Consider the following 17,017-nt stretch of genomic DNA (forward strand, 5'->3'; position numbering starts at 1 on the left):
ACGTGATATTTTAGAAAATTGTTGTACAATATAAAAAAAGATCATGTCATTAAAAATAATGTTTCAAATCATTAAAGAAAATGTATGGTACATTTTAAATAATGTTCTGCATGTAAAAAATATGTATAAGAAAACATTAAAATATTTATAAAAAATAAGAAAACATTACAAAATTTATACAAAATAAGAAAAGTAAAAATAAAAATATGCCGACGGCAAAGCCGTCGGCATAGCTGCGGCCATAGGGAAGCTTATACGCGGATCGGTGACGTGGCTAATAAAAAAAAAGTATGCCTACGGCTAAGCCGTCGGCATAGGTGCCACGTGGCGCCCTGAGCTATGCCAACGGCTTAGCCGTCGGCATAGTTGACCTTATCTACTTACGTTCTCCCCCATCCACTCACTTACTCCCCCACACCCCGAGCTGCCGTCGCCGCACCCCCCGACCCCGACCTGCGCCGCCGCCGCACCCCCCTCCCCGACCTGCCGCCGCCGCACCTCGCTCCAGCCGCCCCCGCTCCAGCCGCCCCCGCCCCTCCCTTGCTCCAGCCGCCCCTTCCACCTCGACCCCGGCCCTCCCTGCGTGGACGCCGCCCCGGCCGTCCCACGGCCTAGCCTGGCCGGGCCCCTGCTGGTCCGACCGGCCGGCCCCTCTGGCGACCGCCCCCTGCCGCTCTGGTGGTCGTCCCCTGCCCCGACCGGCCGCCCCCTGCTCTGATGGTCGTCCCCTGCTCCGGTGGTCGCCCCCTCATCCGTAGGTAAGTTTTTTTTTACCTTTTTGTGTAGTAATGTTGTAGATGAATGCATATATATATGTATAGTAATAGATGATTAGATAGATGGATGTTAGATAGATGAATGAAATGAAAGAGAGTATAAATGTGAAAAAAATTAAGTGCACAATGTGAGATAGATAGATAGATGAGATGAATGGATATTTGTGTAGTTTTACTATGTTTTTAGATACATACTCAATATTATAGATATATGTATTGTGAAGATGAGATGAGAGGGAAGAGTAATTTTTTTGTGAAGATAGAGAGACGAAAGTTAAAATTTGGATATGATGAGTGGTTACTTCATCAAGTTGGTCTTGCTAAAACAAGTTTGTGATATGATGTGATGTGTGATGATGCTTTATATGTGATGTGATGACCTAATTATTTCATTTGGTGGAATTTAGAGGATTTCTGGTGTTGCCTCCGGTGGAGTGATCATTGACGTTGGAGCTCTTGGTCTTTGATTGTCCCTTCGCTGATCGACTACATCATCTACATCCGAGGGTGAGCTACAAATCCACCACCTCATATGTTCTTTTAATCATGTCACTAGATTAATTTTTCACATCAAGTCGCGTAACCTAGGTCTCCCATCCGAAAGTGTTGCATCGATAAATATGCATTCAATTGCATATTTATCACCGCAGCTCTTTCGGATTGTCCAGCGCTTTCCACGGACAGCCTGAGGATGTGTAGATTGGATACGTTGTTCATGCTCTACCCCGTTCCGAGACAGGATTTCGGCGGCGCCTCCCTGTTGTTCTCCGGATGCACATTCTCTCAGCATTTTGCCGAGACGTGTATTTGGAGAACAGCGGGGAGGTGCTGCCAAAATTTTGTCTCGGAATGGGGTAGAGCATGGACAATGTACTCAATCTACACATTCTCGGGTGGGATTAGGACCCATCTTTACCTATTAGAGATGTAGGTGGATTAAATGTCGTTTCTCGTCAACCTTGTAAGAAATAAAATATTGATGTGAGTAATTTAAATGAATCCTTAATTTTGTTGTGTGGCTTCCAATAAAGCAGAGATGGCAGATAATCAGTGGATGTATAGTGGGTTTTTCCGTCGGAATCAAGTAACAACAGAGTGGGTCGAGAAAACTGATGTGTTTTTGAAAGAGATATTCCGTAGTCCAATGAGGATGGTGCCAGAATGCCCGTGTACCAGATGTAAGAGGCGTATCCGCAGAGATAAGAGTGAGATGACTAAGCACCTTCGCACGCATGGATTTATGCCCAACTTTAATATGCCGATAAACTTTGCCCAGCGGGACCGTGGTAGAGAGGATGTGATACGACAATGCGTCGCTGGTTATGAGGACGATGGGGTTAGAGAGATGCTAGATGATGTCTTTGCTACACAGCCGACACCTCCGTCACATTCAGGGAATGAACCGGAGGAGCCGGAGGAAACCGCAAAGGCCTTCCTGGAAATCTTGGCCTCGTCAAAGAAACCTCTCTATGAGGGTGCCAAGCTATCTGTGCTGGATGCCATCTCGCAACTGATGGCAGTCAAGGCTGAGTACGGCTGTAGCCGAGGTTGCTTCGAAGCATTTCTGGGAGTATGGGCTAACAGCCCGCCTGAGGGCCATGAACTGCCGAAAACCATGTACGGTACGAAGAAAATCATGAAGGCGCTCTCGATGGACTATGAGAAAATACATGTTTGTCCAAAGAATTGCCTTTTGTTTAGGCATGAGTATGCGGATGACAAGTACTGTAGGATGTGCGGTTCCTCTCGGTATATTGAGGTGGTCGATAAGCATGGTCAGAAGCAGCAGCTAAAAATCCCTGTGAAGGTTCTTCGGTATCTTGATTTTATAAAAAGACTGCAGCGCCTTTTCATCACCGAGGAGTCTGCCAAAATGATGAAGTGGCACAAGGAAGGGAAAAGGTACAATCCAAAAAAAATTGTACATCCATCAGGAGGTGAAGCATGGAAGTCATTCGATATAGAGTACCCGGAGGAAGCAGCCGAGGCTGGGAATGTCAGAATTGCTATAACAGGTGATGGGTTCAATCCATATGGTATGTCGTCTAATCCATACAGCTGTTGGCCCGTATTTGTTATTCCGCTGAATCTCCCTCCCGGCGCCATAATGCAACGCAAGACCATGTTCCTGTCGCTTATAATTCCGAGGCCTGAATATCCGAGGAAGAATTTGAGTGTGTTTATGCAGTCGTTGGTGGATGATTTGCACCATTCTTGGTACTTCCCAAGGTTGACATACGACCGACATCTGCAGAAAAATTTCTTGATGAAAGTTTGGCTACAATATTGCATGCATGACTTTCCCGGTTATGCCTTGTTCTGCGGATGGTGTACAAGTGGAAAGATGCCTTGCCCAGTGTGCATGCAGGCCTTGATTTTCATTTGGCTGAAGAAGGGTGGCAAGTATGTTGCATTTGACCTGCATCGACAGTTCCTCCCTCCAGACCATCCTGATAGGGAAGACAAGAAGAACTTCACAAAAGGCAAAGTTGTCCATGAAGTAAACGAGATTCCAATGTTTTCTGGTGCGGATGTGCTTGCTCAGCTGAAAGCTCTTAAGCCTGCCGGTGAGGGGAAAGGCAACGGCAAAGGCAAAGGCAAAGGCAAAGCCACAGGCGAAGAAGAGGGCGAGGGCAAAGGAAAAAGTAAAGGGAAAATTTTTGAAGGATATGGTGAGACGCACAACTGGACTCACATTACCCCCTTCACACAGCTTCCCTATTTTAAGGACCTCAAACTTCCATACAACATAGACGTGATGCACACCAAAAAGAATGTCGCAGAGTCCCTTTTTCACACGATCCTCAACATTCCAGATAAGACAAAGGATAATGTTAATGCTAGAGTTGATCAACATAATATTTGTGATAGACCACGTCTACACATGCAGCCTCCCACAGGCAGTCGAAAATCTTGGTTCAAGCCAGATGCTGACTTCGTACTTAAAAAGGATCATAAGATGGAGACATTCAAGTGGCTGAAACACGTCGTGAAGTTCACTGATGGTTATGCGTCGAATATAAGTAAGGGGGTCAATCTTTCAACGGGCAGAGTGACCGGGCTCAAGAGTCATGACTATCATGTATGGATTGAGCGGATTATGCCAGTGATGGTTCGGGGCTATGTTCCCGAGCGTGTCTGGCGTGTGCTTGCGGAGTTAAGCCATTTCTTCCGCACGCTTTGTGCTAAAGAAGTATGTCCTGAGAAGATAAAAGAAATGCATAAGAAGGCGCCGGAGTTGATATGCAAGCTAGAGAAGATCTTCCTGCCAGGCTTCTTTACTCCGATGACACATCTCCTTTTGCACCTCCCGAACGAGGTATTGTTGGGGGGCCCTGTGCAGAATCGTTGGCAGTACGGCCCTGAGAGACAGAACAAGCATCTGAGATAGAAATGTGGAAACAAAGCTAAGATTGAAGCTTCCATAGCTGAGGCAGTTATCCTAGAGGAGGTGGCAGACCTCAGGACAGCCTACTATCTGGACCATGTTCCCACGTTGCACAATAAGGTGTCTCGATACAATACAGAAGAACCCAAGTATAAACCCAAGTTGCCTCTATTCATCGGGCAAGGTAGTAGGGCTGGATGCTCGAAATCTTATCTCATGCCACGAGATGAGTGGGAGGATGTCATGTTCTATATCTTGCACAACATCAAGGAAGTTGAGGATGAGTGGATGAGGTAATACCTTTGCACCATTCTTTTAGTCAATTCGTTATGTTCACTTTTCCTAGTTCTTATACCGCTTTTCTTATTGTAGTCGATTCGTTGAAGAAGAATGGACGGGAATGCTGCCTCCTTCTGAAGCGGAGGCACTTGCTCTTCTCCGAAAGGGTGCTGATGGAAGGAAAAATTTCGTTGCGTGGTTCATCGAGAAAGTAATTTTTCACACTTTCAATTAAACTCATGCACCCTATAATTTCAATTAAACTCATGCACCCTATAATTTCAATTAAACTCATGCACCCTATAATTTCAATTAAACTTGTAGGGAAATGATCCGACCGAATCAATGGATGAAGAATTGAGATGGGTTTCCATGGGTTTTGATCCTGTCGTCATGACATGCGAAAAGTATGATGTGAATGGGTATCGCTTCCATACAGAGGAGCACCAGAACAGTTGGCCTGATCCCAAAACCATAAATACCGGAGTCTTCACTGCAGGAGATAATGAAGTAGATTACTACGGAAGGGTAGGAAAAATATACGAGCTTACATTCAAACGTGGCCGCGAACACCTAAGTCTCACTGTGTTCAAATGCCGATGGTTCGACCCCAAAAAGGGTCTGAGACATACGCCTTCTGTTGGTTTAGTTGAAGTTAAACCATCAACCGTCTATGCCGGAGCTGATCTCTTTATCGCCGCTACCCAGGCCACACAAGTATATTATCTGCCTTACCCATGCCAGAAAGAGTACCTAAAGGGTTGGGAAGTTGTGTACAAGGTGTCGCCGCATGGTAAGCTACCGGACCCGAACGATGATGATTACTACAACACAAACCCCATGACATACGAGGGAGTGTTCTATCAAGAGGAACATGATGACGTGGTCCGAAACAACGAGGATGATGACTTGGGTTATGTTGACCTGGACCCAAACGACGACGACGCACGGATTGATGGTGAGGCAGTTGTGAATCAAAGAGACATAATTATGCTTGAAAAGTTAAATGAAGACGCTGACGATGAGGAAGAGCCTCCACCTCCATCAAACAACGAAGAAGATATGCGTGATAGTGATGATGAGACCGGTCCACAAATAGATTACAATAGTGATGATTCATATGGGTTCTAGAAAATGTAAGTTCTTTTAATGATCATTACAATAGTATGCTTAATGTGCTCTTCTGGTATTAATGTTTTTCCTGTATGCTTGTTTAATTGATATCCTTACTAATTGTTTATTCTCTTCTCAATGCAGGTTTAATAATCATGGGCAAGTCCAGCGGCGCTAGTTTCCTCAGTAAATTTAAAGGACTTACTCGGAGTGGACGAGCCCACAAGGTTCCCTCCCGACTACGCGAGGATGACACCTCACAGGGAGGTGGAGGGGTCGGGGGAGGAGACCCTAGAGGAGGAGGCGGTGGGGGGAGAGCCCCTAGAGGAGGAGGAGGTGGGGGGAGAGGCAACCGGGGCAAAAAACTCCGGGCCGTGTCTGAAATAGGAGGGTCTTCTTCGATGCCCTCCTATACAGAGGCACCTTCTGAGTCTGACGAGGAGGAGTATGTTCCTGATGGCGAGGAGGAGGAGGCCGAGGAGGAGGGTGAGGAGGAGGAGGCCGAGGCCGAGGAGGAGGGTGAGGAGGAGGCCGAGGAGGGTGGAGGGGAGGTTGATCCCGCGTTGTGGGGTGACTTGCCACCGGGTTCTTCGCAGGGGTGGCTGCGTGGTAATGCCGGACTACCTACACCACCTTCTATCGAGGAGCACAAGTGGCTCATTGAACCTGTGGGGACAGAGTAAGTGCCTCTCAATCATATTTTCAACACATGACAACATTTTCTTATTGTACACATGGCAATCATTTGATTCTTTTGCAGAAACTGGATCCTTCACGGAAAGGGCCGTAAACCGAACGGCCTTATCACTGTCCTGTTGAAGGAGTTTTGGCCTGGCCTATTTTGCCCGCGGCCAGACAGGGACCCGCAGCAGCGGGTTTTGGCCACGAGCTGGGCCCACTACGAGGCTTGCAGCAACGCGGAGTACGGGACGACCGCTAAGGCCGTGATCACCAAATTTTGGGTAAGTTCTCTTCTAAATCACTTGTCTTCAGTTTCGTTCATAGTTTATCATTGAATCACTCAACTCATGCCTTGTTTGCTTCTGGTTTTTGCATGATTGCAGCAACTCTATAGAGTTCTTGACGAGCACAAGGCCAGAGCCGACGTGGTCTTGCTTGCGGCTGCGAAGAAGAAAGCTCGTCAGTTGCAGTACGAGGTGCGCTGGGTTGCCGTCTCGTAGTACTACCACTACTACCTGCACCAAAAGATGCCCAAAACTCAAGCGCAGAAGCTACGATTTACCTTGAGCAAGGAGCAGTTCATGATGGTAACTATTACTAACTTTTCATTGTTTCAAGCAGTCAACTATATGTTTCGTGCTCACATGTCATGCTTCCAAAATTTGCATAGGTTGTTCCTCGTTGGTGCTATGGAAGGCATGACGGATGGGCGAGTTTGGTGGATAGGTGGCTCGGCGCTGATGCAGAGTTTGCTGCCAAGAGCATCAAGGCCCGGGCTAACCGTGGAGATGACGGGACACACGGCCAAGGAAACAGGAACCACTGGGGCTTCAAGGCCATGAAGGTATATCTATGTGCATGATGCATTTTTGTTCTTCTTTACGTCATGTTCTTATGTATGGCTGACTTCTATTTGACGTTGTAGGAGGACAAGTTGAAGAGGCCGCTCTCAGACATGGAGTCGTGGAAGCTGGCCCGCGAGCAGAGTCATCGCAAGGAGGGAGAGAGCCAGTACTACGGAAAGACCGAGGAGCACCTGGGGTCTTACATTCATCACTATCAGGAGTTGCATCCGGATGTTCCTGTTGCTGAGGTCGCCTAGTCTCAGATCGACGACACGGCGGTGGTGGCCATCCAGGGGAAGAAGAATGGCCGGTATCCGTGTTTCGATGGCTTGATCACTCCTTCGATCTCGTACACACGGCTTCGGGCTAGCAACCCGAGCCAGTTAGAGAGTACGGGGCGTTCACAGACTCCCTTAGCCCGCCAGCATGCTGTAAGTACTTCCTCTTTATCTTTTTCTATCTTGCATTCTCAGTTTATTTTCAGCATTGCTCACTTAGAAACAACCTAAATTATGTAGGCATATAAGGAGTTTGTCGAGCATAGGAATCTCGAGGTGCGGGAGTACTTGAAACGAGTGAAGGCAAACGATGATTACAACCGTCAGATGATGACGGTTAGTTTTGCCCTCTTAAAACCAACCTAAATTTTTGCACTTTCATTCCTTCTGATCTTCTAGTTTGCTTGTTTAACTAACATTCAGGCTATGTTGGCGTCTTGGACTAACCGCACGGATCCACCACAAATGGGACCCCCACCACCACCTGCGGGAGAACCCCCACACGTGCCCACGTTCGATGAATGGGTGGCACTAGGCAGTGATGGTTCGGTTAGTACATTTGACTAACTACTAGCAAACTAGTTCTCGTTCATGAAACACTATCATATCATATTTACCGTTAGAATCTTTTCTGAAACATGTAGGGGACCGGTGGCTCGACTCCTGCTCCGTCGACCCCAGTCACTCCGATCTGGCAGAGTGGTGGTGGTCGCAATGACGGTTTTGGCGGAGGTGGTGGTGGTGGTTTTGGCGGAGGTGGTGCTTTTGGCGGAGGTAGTGGTGGTTATGGCGGAGGTGGTGGTTTTGGCGGGGGTGCTCTTGCTTGATGATTCCGTGCATGTGGCCATCGTGCCATGCCTTTCATATTCCTACTTTTATCATGTTTCATGTCTTGCACTACTTTTATGTTCATGAACTTCCATCGGTGATGATCTTTAGATGATGTGATGAACTTGAGTATGTTTAGATGATGATGGTGAACTTGAGTATGTTTAGATGAACTTGAGTATGTTCACATGATGAATTGTCATATTTCTGCATAATTTCATATTGTTCTATTTTGAAATGCTGTCAAATGAATTGGAAAAGAGAAAACAGGGGAAAAAAACTATGCCTACGGCAAAGCCGTCGGCATATATACGCCCAAGAGTTACCAGGGCTTGCCACGTGGCAAACTATGCCGACGGCTTTGCCGTAGGCATAGCCCTGCTGCCAGGAGAAACCAGGAGTTGCCACGTGGCAGACATATGCCTACGGCAAAGCCGTCGGCATAGATTAGCCGTAGGCATAGCCCTGCCGCCAGGAGAAGCCGGGGGACGACACGTGGCGTGCCGTCGGCATAGATTTCCATCTATGCCGACGGCCAAGCCGTCGGCATACCTGCGCCACGTGTCGTCCCCTGAATCGCCAGCGCTGTTGACGGCGCCGTCCGTTGCCGTCAGACGGAAAACAACGCCGACGGCTAAACTATGCCGACGGCTATCCCACGGCCGTCGGCATATGCACCTATGCCGACGGCTATACTACGCCGACGGTCTGACACATCTACGCTGACGTGATCTACGCCGACGGGGCTATGCCGACGGCAGCCGTAGGCATAGATCTATGCCGACGGCAAAGGACCTATGCCGACGGCCCTGGGCCGTAGGCATAGCCCGCGAGTCCGGTAGTGAAATGACACCAATTCATGGAAGAATGTTAGCTACTGACGCTGATTTCCGATAATCAATTTTGTGTGTTTGTGGTCCAGTGTATTTGGGGTATTATATGCACATAGAGATTAATTTAGAGCATGTAGAAGGGTGTTGTTTTGGGGTATTATGGAGGAAAGTGGTTAGGATAATTTGCAATCAAAATCGTTTCTAAATCATTTTTATAGGATAAGATAAGAGATCTTTTATATCCGAACACAATCCAATCTGAACCTGAGTCCTATTGATAGGATATGGTATTACTAATATACAACACGGTAGGATAATCCATTTTTTCTAGGCGAATAATCCAACCTTTAAATACCAGTATCCTATTTGTCTGTCAAGTTTGAAGTATTAACTAGCAATACATGAATGCTATCTTTGCTTGAGACAAGACATAAGCTTGTTATTTACTTATTTTAGTACTTTATAGTGCTTTATTTGTGCTTAAAGCGTACAAGTATTAATGCTTTCTCAATGTTGATGTATAATTCTGCTTTAAATCATTTTTATATTCCTCGTATATGTATGTGGTATATAACCATTTATGATCCGACTCCATTCTGTTATTGTACGGTGTCTGAATCCGGCATAATTCACTCGAATCCACATATGTCTTGCTTCCCAATCCAAAAAAATTAGGATATGGTACGAGCATTATTGATCCGAATTCGTTCCGGTTCACCCTACAATGAAATATTAAAATATCACCATTTGTGCAATATAGCATGATTTGTCACTACAACTAAAGGTTTATTTATTGCCCTTTCTAGACTTCCGATGATGCTGCCGCTGCCTAGCGCTACCTTTTTCAACAGACATTGGTTCGGTTGTCATTGTTGGCCTTCTGTTTTTGTTGTTGCGGGTATGGATGTATATGTGGGGACTTTGGAAACTGGTTGCTAGGTTAGTTTTGTAGTGCTACCAATTTTCATCCCATGGTGTGCATGCCGACTGCGAGCGAATGCAGTGCCCAGTGGGTTTGCTAATGATGCCTTCAACTCAATCTTCCTCTTTTCTGTACGTTTCCATACTGGTTGATGTAATCTCGAACTATGTATTTTCACTATGTTAAAGCAATGGAAAGACGATAGACAGGTTGATAGCACTGCCACTCTATATGGATGCAATGTTGTAAGAGTACTACTATGTGTTTCTTCAATTTGTTCCGCTACTTTGGTGCCGTGATTGAGGTTTCTAATCAACGCCCGCAATGCCTCTATATATTGACATCACTCTCATCAGCTAGCTAGCCCGCCCTTATATGATCTACCTTTTTTTGAAAAGAGGAAAAAAACTACATCAAGTGATGCACACAACCTATAACTAGGATCTCGTACATGACAAAGACTCCCTGTCAATTTCATCATCAGCCGTCTGATTGTACTGCAGCAACATCGATCGTATATCCATAAAAAACAATGAATATTGACTGGTTGATACAAGATATATATTTCATATTTAAGAGAAGAGAACCTCACCGTAAGCAACTTGGCTCAGCCACTCGTGCTAATTAGACATGCATGGGCATGACAAGAGAGAGATGTATGCATTGACATGGTAAGGAAAGTGACCTCTCAAAATACAAGCGGTTGATCGACGAGGCATCGATATCTTCTATCCATTCAAGGTCGCTGGAGAAGGAAAGAAATGTTCACGGTCCATATCGATATGCATATGCATGGACTGAGGACAAATTAAATTGATGGAAAAGAAATCAGCTGCATGAGGCTCTAAGTATAGTTGAAGCCGGCATATACGACGTGAATAGCTCTACAAGATATATATTTTTTGGAAATGAAGGTGTGCCCCGGCCTCAGCATCAAAATGATGCATGCAATCATCTTATTAAAAATCCACGAAGTATCAAAAAGTCATAAGAGTATTACAGCTCGCAAGCGGAGCGAATCAAACGCAAAAAGAAAAGTACATGCTGACAATCACAACCGATACGATAATATGAAAGACAAGCTCCCTAAACTCCTATCCTGTTATTCGACCGTCATCCGAATCGGTTGAATATAGCCCGTACTACCATCTCCCACTGGTTACACCCAGTAACCAAAGGCTTTCTAGAGTCCATAGGAGTGAGTAAGGATCACGTACGGATCTAAGCGGTAGCTCTGAAGATGACCTGCAGGAAAGTTAAAGTGTGTTGTCTGTTAAAAATCATACCATTCCTACAGTTCCATATAGCCCACAAAAGCACACATATTCCTATCCGAATACGAGCCGCAATAGTCTGTTCAACCTTAGCTAACCACGTCCCAAACAACGACGCAATGTCAACTGGAGGATTAATGTTGAAGGCTATATGAATCATTCTCCAAAGCAATTTGGCGAGTGGGCATTCAAGGAATAAATGTTGTATTGTTTCATCATGATCACAAAAACAACACCGCGAACTACCTACCCATCGCCTCTTGATTAAGTTGTCCTCAGTGAGTATCACTTGCTTGTGGACGAACCACATAAAGATTTTAATACGCAAAGGAACCTTAATCCTCCAAATATGCAACGATCTTGAAATTGGGCCAGAATTGATCAAATTCATATAGAACGATTTCACCGTAAATATCCCATTTTTAGCTAATTTCCATGTTGTCGAATCCAGCTGGTCGGAGAGTTGAACATCAATCAATCTCCAAACCAAATGCATCTAGGCATTCCATTTCTCACCAACTAACGCATGTCGAGACTAAATATTCAATGGAGTTGTTTTGAAAAATTGTGCCTACGTAATCCTCCTTATGTTGCACAATGTTATAAAGGGTGGGACATTGGATGGCCAGGGGCGTCTCTCCTAACCACGTATCATCTCAAAATCTTGTTGACATCCCATTGCCGACCAAGAATTTGACCCTACGAAAGAACAAGTCCTTCGTTCTCATAAGTCCCTTCCAGAATGACGAGTCAGTTGGTCTCATGGTAATCTGGACGAGCGTTTTCGACTGTAAATATTTATTGCGCAGAATTTGTGCCCACATACCCTCCGCCTCTGTCTCTAACCTGTAGAGTCTTTACTCATAAGGCATTTATTCTTAATTTCTAAGTTCTCAATACCGAGACTCCCTTGGTCTTTTGGTCGGCAAAGGATATCCCCGCGCGAGACGGTATTTTCTCTTAGCCTCATCAGAAGAACCGAGCTCTACAAGATATGGACTTGAAGGAAACAAATTTTATTGGGGTTATCACTAACGTGTAATTTTATAGGGTCGTTCGTCCTCACGGCTGCTAGGGTGATGACGACCGGACATCCATCTTTTTTATCCTGCTCGGAGTCACAGTATGTGTGCACTGCATGCTGTATTGCTGTATTATTTTCTACGCAGATATACAACTCTTCCATTGGTTTTTATTGTTGTACCAAAAACAGCATTGGCTGGCCTTTCTGAGAAAATATTCTTCCAATCCAGGGGCGGTCATTGAGTCTGAAAGTTAACTATTCCCACCGGTTGGGTCTATAAGTTGGGCACATATTTTCGAAGTTTTCAATTCTACTAATGAAACATGGGTAATATGTCATAAAAACATATGTTTAGAAACTTCGTTCGACAATGAATGTATAACACATGTTTTGCTATAGTTAAATTGAATACCTAAAAACCTGTCCCCGATTTATAAACCCGATCAGGGAGGAGTCGATTTTGTTCCTCATGTATTAGAGGGACCAGAACGTATGTGTTTGCTCTTCTTGAAGGTGATGCACGCGCTGTTACATCACATATTGGTGCACAAAATCAATATGCCAATAACATAAAACTGAATTATTCAAGAAATAATATACTTTTGCTAACATAAACTCAAATTTATTGACGAAACAAGTCCTCGGCCAACTTTATAGATAAAGTACGAACCAAATTACACGGCCGAACAATACAATATAATGAGAAAACCCTCCTACAAAGTAGATCCGGAATAACCAGACAAAAAAAATCGAAACAACAGCTACGCAACCGAGAAAGCGCATAGGAAGGCGTGAAGACAATCTCACGCCACACGCTAGAACACCAAGGCTCCTCAACAATGTCCTCGGGAGGGAAAACAACGCTAAACATTGCCGCTGTCAAGTCTTTTTAGATCATCAGGGGAGTTTTCGCCCCCCCCGGTTCCATTTAAAAAATGAAACCCAAACAGAAGTCACAGGTGTCTTTTTTCCCCTTTAGTATGCTGCAATGCATGTTCAGGGGAAGCAAAGAAACAGAAAAGGCCTACGGCCAAGGAAAGAGAAAAGGGCATACAGCCAAGTACATGTTTTTTATGATCCCTCCAAGGGGGGAAGATAAAAAGGGAACTCCCATGGTAAGCGAAGAAAAGAAAAGGAACTAAGCAACGCGGCCTTCAAGTGTCCCAGCAGGAACCGAGTTCTCCTCATCACCCAGCATCTTCTTGTCTTCCGCCTCAAGCATCAGGCGGACCTCCTTGATCTGCTCCAGGACCCCCCCCCTCATCTTCTTGAAAGGTTGTGTTGGAGAGCCCGACCAGTCCAGCGGCGAGGCAGGGCTTGAGTTTGTCTGAGTTGACGCCTTCTCTGGGGACTTTTTTGCTTTTGAGTTATCTGCGCTCTTGAAGCCGCATTTGCGAATTCCCAAGGCCAGTTTGGGGAGGAAATGTGTTGGCAAGACACCTTTAGTGTCTCCCAATCCCATTTTCACCCCATATCCAATTGCAGGGGAGCTTTGAGGATGCAGGATATCCACCACAGGATTCTCTGCATTTTCTCCTGCGAATCTTGTGAGTACAGAATTATCCATCTCTTGAGTGTCCTCCAGACCAGCCACCATATCTGTTTAATATCAGACCAAATAGCATTATCAAAAACATGTTTGTTTCTAATTTTCCAAAGGCACCATAGTACACAGGTGCAAAAGGCATTTAGAACTTCATGTTTTTTGTTTGCAGGCCAAAATTTGGCAATAGAAAGATAACTAGACCCTAAATCAATAGAGAAAAAAGAGGAGACCTCCCCCCATATGCTTTTTGCCACTACACAACCAAAAAACAGGTGATCTATTGTTTCTTGGTCAGAGCAGAATAGGCATCCTGGAGTTTTGTCAATCCCTCTCTTAAGCAAGTTGTCTTTAGTCATCAGCTTGTTATGAGCTAGCAGCCAGAGAAAGACCTGAACTCTGGGTGGCACTACAATAGACCAAACTGAAGGAATAAAGATAGGTTTCACCCCTCTGAAGTTAATGATGGCATATAGTGATCTGGAAGAGTAAACCCCTTTGGATTCATACTGCCAGATCATAGCATCATCCTCCCTAGTGAGGGTAGTTTCTTTAATAATTTGCTCAAGATGGTACCACTCTTCCATCATAGAAGAGGTAAAAAACCCTCCTAAATGTAAGTTTGATCATCTCCCCATCCCAAACATCTGAAACTGTCACACATTGTTGATGACAGATAGCATAGGGTGGCCAGAACTGGACAGAGAGGGGGGAGGTGCCAAACCAGATATCCTCCCAGAATCTGGTTTTCCTCCCATTTCCCAGCACCCATCTATAGCCAAATTTGAGAGCCTTAGCAGCCCACATAACCCCCTGCCAAAATTTGAGGAAGCCTGTGGTCTACATGCAAAGATGTTAGGTGAGTCTCTAACATATTTATTATCTATGATCTTTTTCCAGATCTTGCCCTCATCTTGAGCATACCTTTTGACCCAGCTGCCTAACAGACATAGATTGAGGTCCTTAATATTGGGGACCCCAAGCCCACCATGCTCTTTTTTCATGCAGAACAAGTGCCAATTGGCCAAATGGAGTTTTCTATTTCCTTCAAAGTCACTCCATAAGCAAGGAGCAAGCTGGTTATTAATTAAATCTAGAGCCCATTTGGGAAATTTAAAGAAGGACAGTAGATAAACAGGAATACTAGCCAAACAGGCCTTGATCAGAGTTAGTCTGGCTGAGTAGGAAAGTAGTTTTCCTCTCCAACCAGCCATCCTCTTCAAAATTTTATCAATAAGGGGTTGAATATCTTCCCTTCTCAGCTTATCATAATGTAGTGGAATTCCTAGATATTTTATTGGGAACGTACCTATAGTACATCCAAAAACATCAACAAAAGGGGTTAGACTGTCCCCCGCCCCCCCACACCCAAAGGAATAAGTTCACTCTTAGCATAGTTAATCCTCATCCCTGAAACTTTTTCAAAGCAGGTCAGGATCATTTTTAGGTTAGCTGCTTTAGACACATCTTCATCCATGAAGAGGATGGTGTCATCTGCATATTGCAAGCTGACCACCCCTCCAGGGATGAGGTCAGAGCATAGCCCCCTAATCAGATCGTGAGCTGTGGCTTTGATGAGCATCCTAGTTAAGACATCTACTACAATGTTAAAAAGAAGGGGTGATATAGGATCCCCTTGCCTCAGCCCTTTGTTAGTAATAAAGAAGTCACTCTCCACTCCATTGACCTTGACCCCTACAGAGCCCATATGTGTGATTTGGTAAATCCATTTGATCCACACAGGACCAAAGTTCCTTTTGTGGAGGATCTCCAACAAGAAATCAAGATTAATCTTATCAAATGCCTTCTCATAGTCTAGTTTTAGGACTAGTCCTGAATTGTCTGAATGAAAAGTGGAGTGTAACACCTCACGTGCAGTCACTACACTTTCCAGGATATATCTCCCTTTAATAAAGGCTGATTGATTACTAGAGGTGAGAAAATTCATAACTACTGCAAGCCTGTTGGTCAGAACCTTTGTAAAGACTTTAAATATACAGTTCAGCAAGCTAATAGGCCTAAATTTCTTTATGCTGGTAGCATCCTCTTCCTTAGGAATGAGGGAAATCATGGCAAAATTTAATCTATATATATATATATATATCTAGGGAGCCTGCATGGAAGTCAACAAATAGAGCCATGACATCATGTTTGATGACCTCCCAAAATTCTTGTAAGAAGAGGAAAGAGAGGCCATCTGGTCCAGGTGCTCCTTCAGAGTATGAACCAAAGATAGCCTCTTTTACCTCTTTTTCAGTGAATGGAGCTTGAAGTGCCTCATTCCTGTCATCAGCGATTTTTTCCTCAAGAGAGAAAAAATCCTGATTCAGACTAAAACCCTCCCTATATTCTTTTTTGAAAAGCTCTTTATAAAAATCAGAGGCAATTTTCAACATCTCTTTAGTGTCAGAGGTAGGGCCATTAGGCCCATCAAGGAAATGGATAAGAGATTTCCTCCTCCTCTGATTAGCTACTGCATTAAAGTATTTGGTGTTTTTGTCACCTTCTAGAATGTCTCTGTCTCTAGATCTCTGTCTAGCCTTGGTCTCCTTTTTGATCCAGATAAACTGGAGCTCTAATAATATAATTTTCATCCTAGTATTCTCCACATCATAGAGACAAGCTGTTTCAGATTTGATATCAAGCTCATCATATTCCTCTGTGAGGGCATTTTTCTTCTTCCTAATATCTGCTTCTACATTTTTACTCCAGCCTTTGGAAAATTTCCTAAATCTCCTAACTTTTTCCTGCCATATATCTATGGACCTAGTACTTTTGACTGGAGCAGACCAATTCTTAGTGGCCAGCTCTTTGAATTCACTATGCAGCAGCCACCATTTTTCAAACTTGTAACTAGAGGCCCTAGGTCTGTTTCCTAAGCCAGAATCCCAAAGCAAAGGGGTGTGAGCACTCCCAGTTCTAGGAAGAGCTTGAGAGGTACATAGGGGGAAAATAGCCTCCAGTTCAGTGGTGCAGAAGATTCTATCAATAGTAGTCATAATATTATTCTCCTGGTTATTAGCCCAGGTGAATTTTCTACCTGACATCTTAATTTCTAGTAGGCTCCATATCTCCACCCAGGCATTAAATTTGCCTGCCCAGTGGTGATTGATGTTACCATTGCTCTTATCTTGCTGGTATCTAACTAAATTGAAATCCCCTCCTATAAGAGTGGGCATTTGTTCATCCACAAAAAGGCTATGAAGTTCAGAAATGAAATCTTCTTTGCCTTC

The 17,017-nt window shown here is 44.6% G+C and overlaps 3 long non-coding RNA genes across 3 annotated transcripts; all 3 read left to right on the plus strand.

Moving 5' to 3' along the window:
- The first annotated feature begins 720 nt into the window (after positions 1 to 720).
- Positions 721 to 5,981, plus strand: LOC125513015 (uncharacterized). Its single transcript, XR_007285639.2, has 3 exons — positions 721 to 758; positions 1,184 to 1,283; positions 5,701 to 5,981. It is a non-coding gene; the product is annotated as an uncharacterized LOC125513015 (long non-coding RNA).
- An 88-nt stretch (positions 5,982 to 6,069) lies between these two features.
- Positions 6,070 to 6,756, plus strand: LOC125513016 (uncharacterized). The gene is made up of 3 exons (XR_007285640.2): positions 6,070 to 6,235; positions 6,317 to 6,518; positions 6,621 to 6,756. It is a non-coding gene; the product is annotated as an uncharacterized LOC125513016 (long non-coding RNA).
- A 590-nt stretch (positions 6,757 to 7,346) lies between these two features.
- Positions 7,347 to 8,098, plus strand: LOC125513018 (uncharacterized). The gene is made up of 4 exons (XR_015607839.1): positions 7,347 to 7,513; positions 7,601 to 7,696; positions 7,784 to 7,909; positions 8,005 to 8,098. It is a non-coding gene; the product is annotated as an uncharacterized LOC125513018 (long non-coding RNA).
- Positions 8,099 to 17,017: the final 8,919 nt, after the last annotated feature.

This window comes from Triticum urartu, chromosome 6A, assembly GCF_056163025.1.
Source record: "Triticum urartu cultivar PI428250 chromosome 6A, HENAU_Tu73, whole genome shotgun sequence".
Lineage (NCBI taxonomy): Eukaryota > Viridiplantae > Streptophyta > Magnoliopsida > Poales > Poaceae > Triticum > Triticum urartu.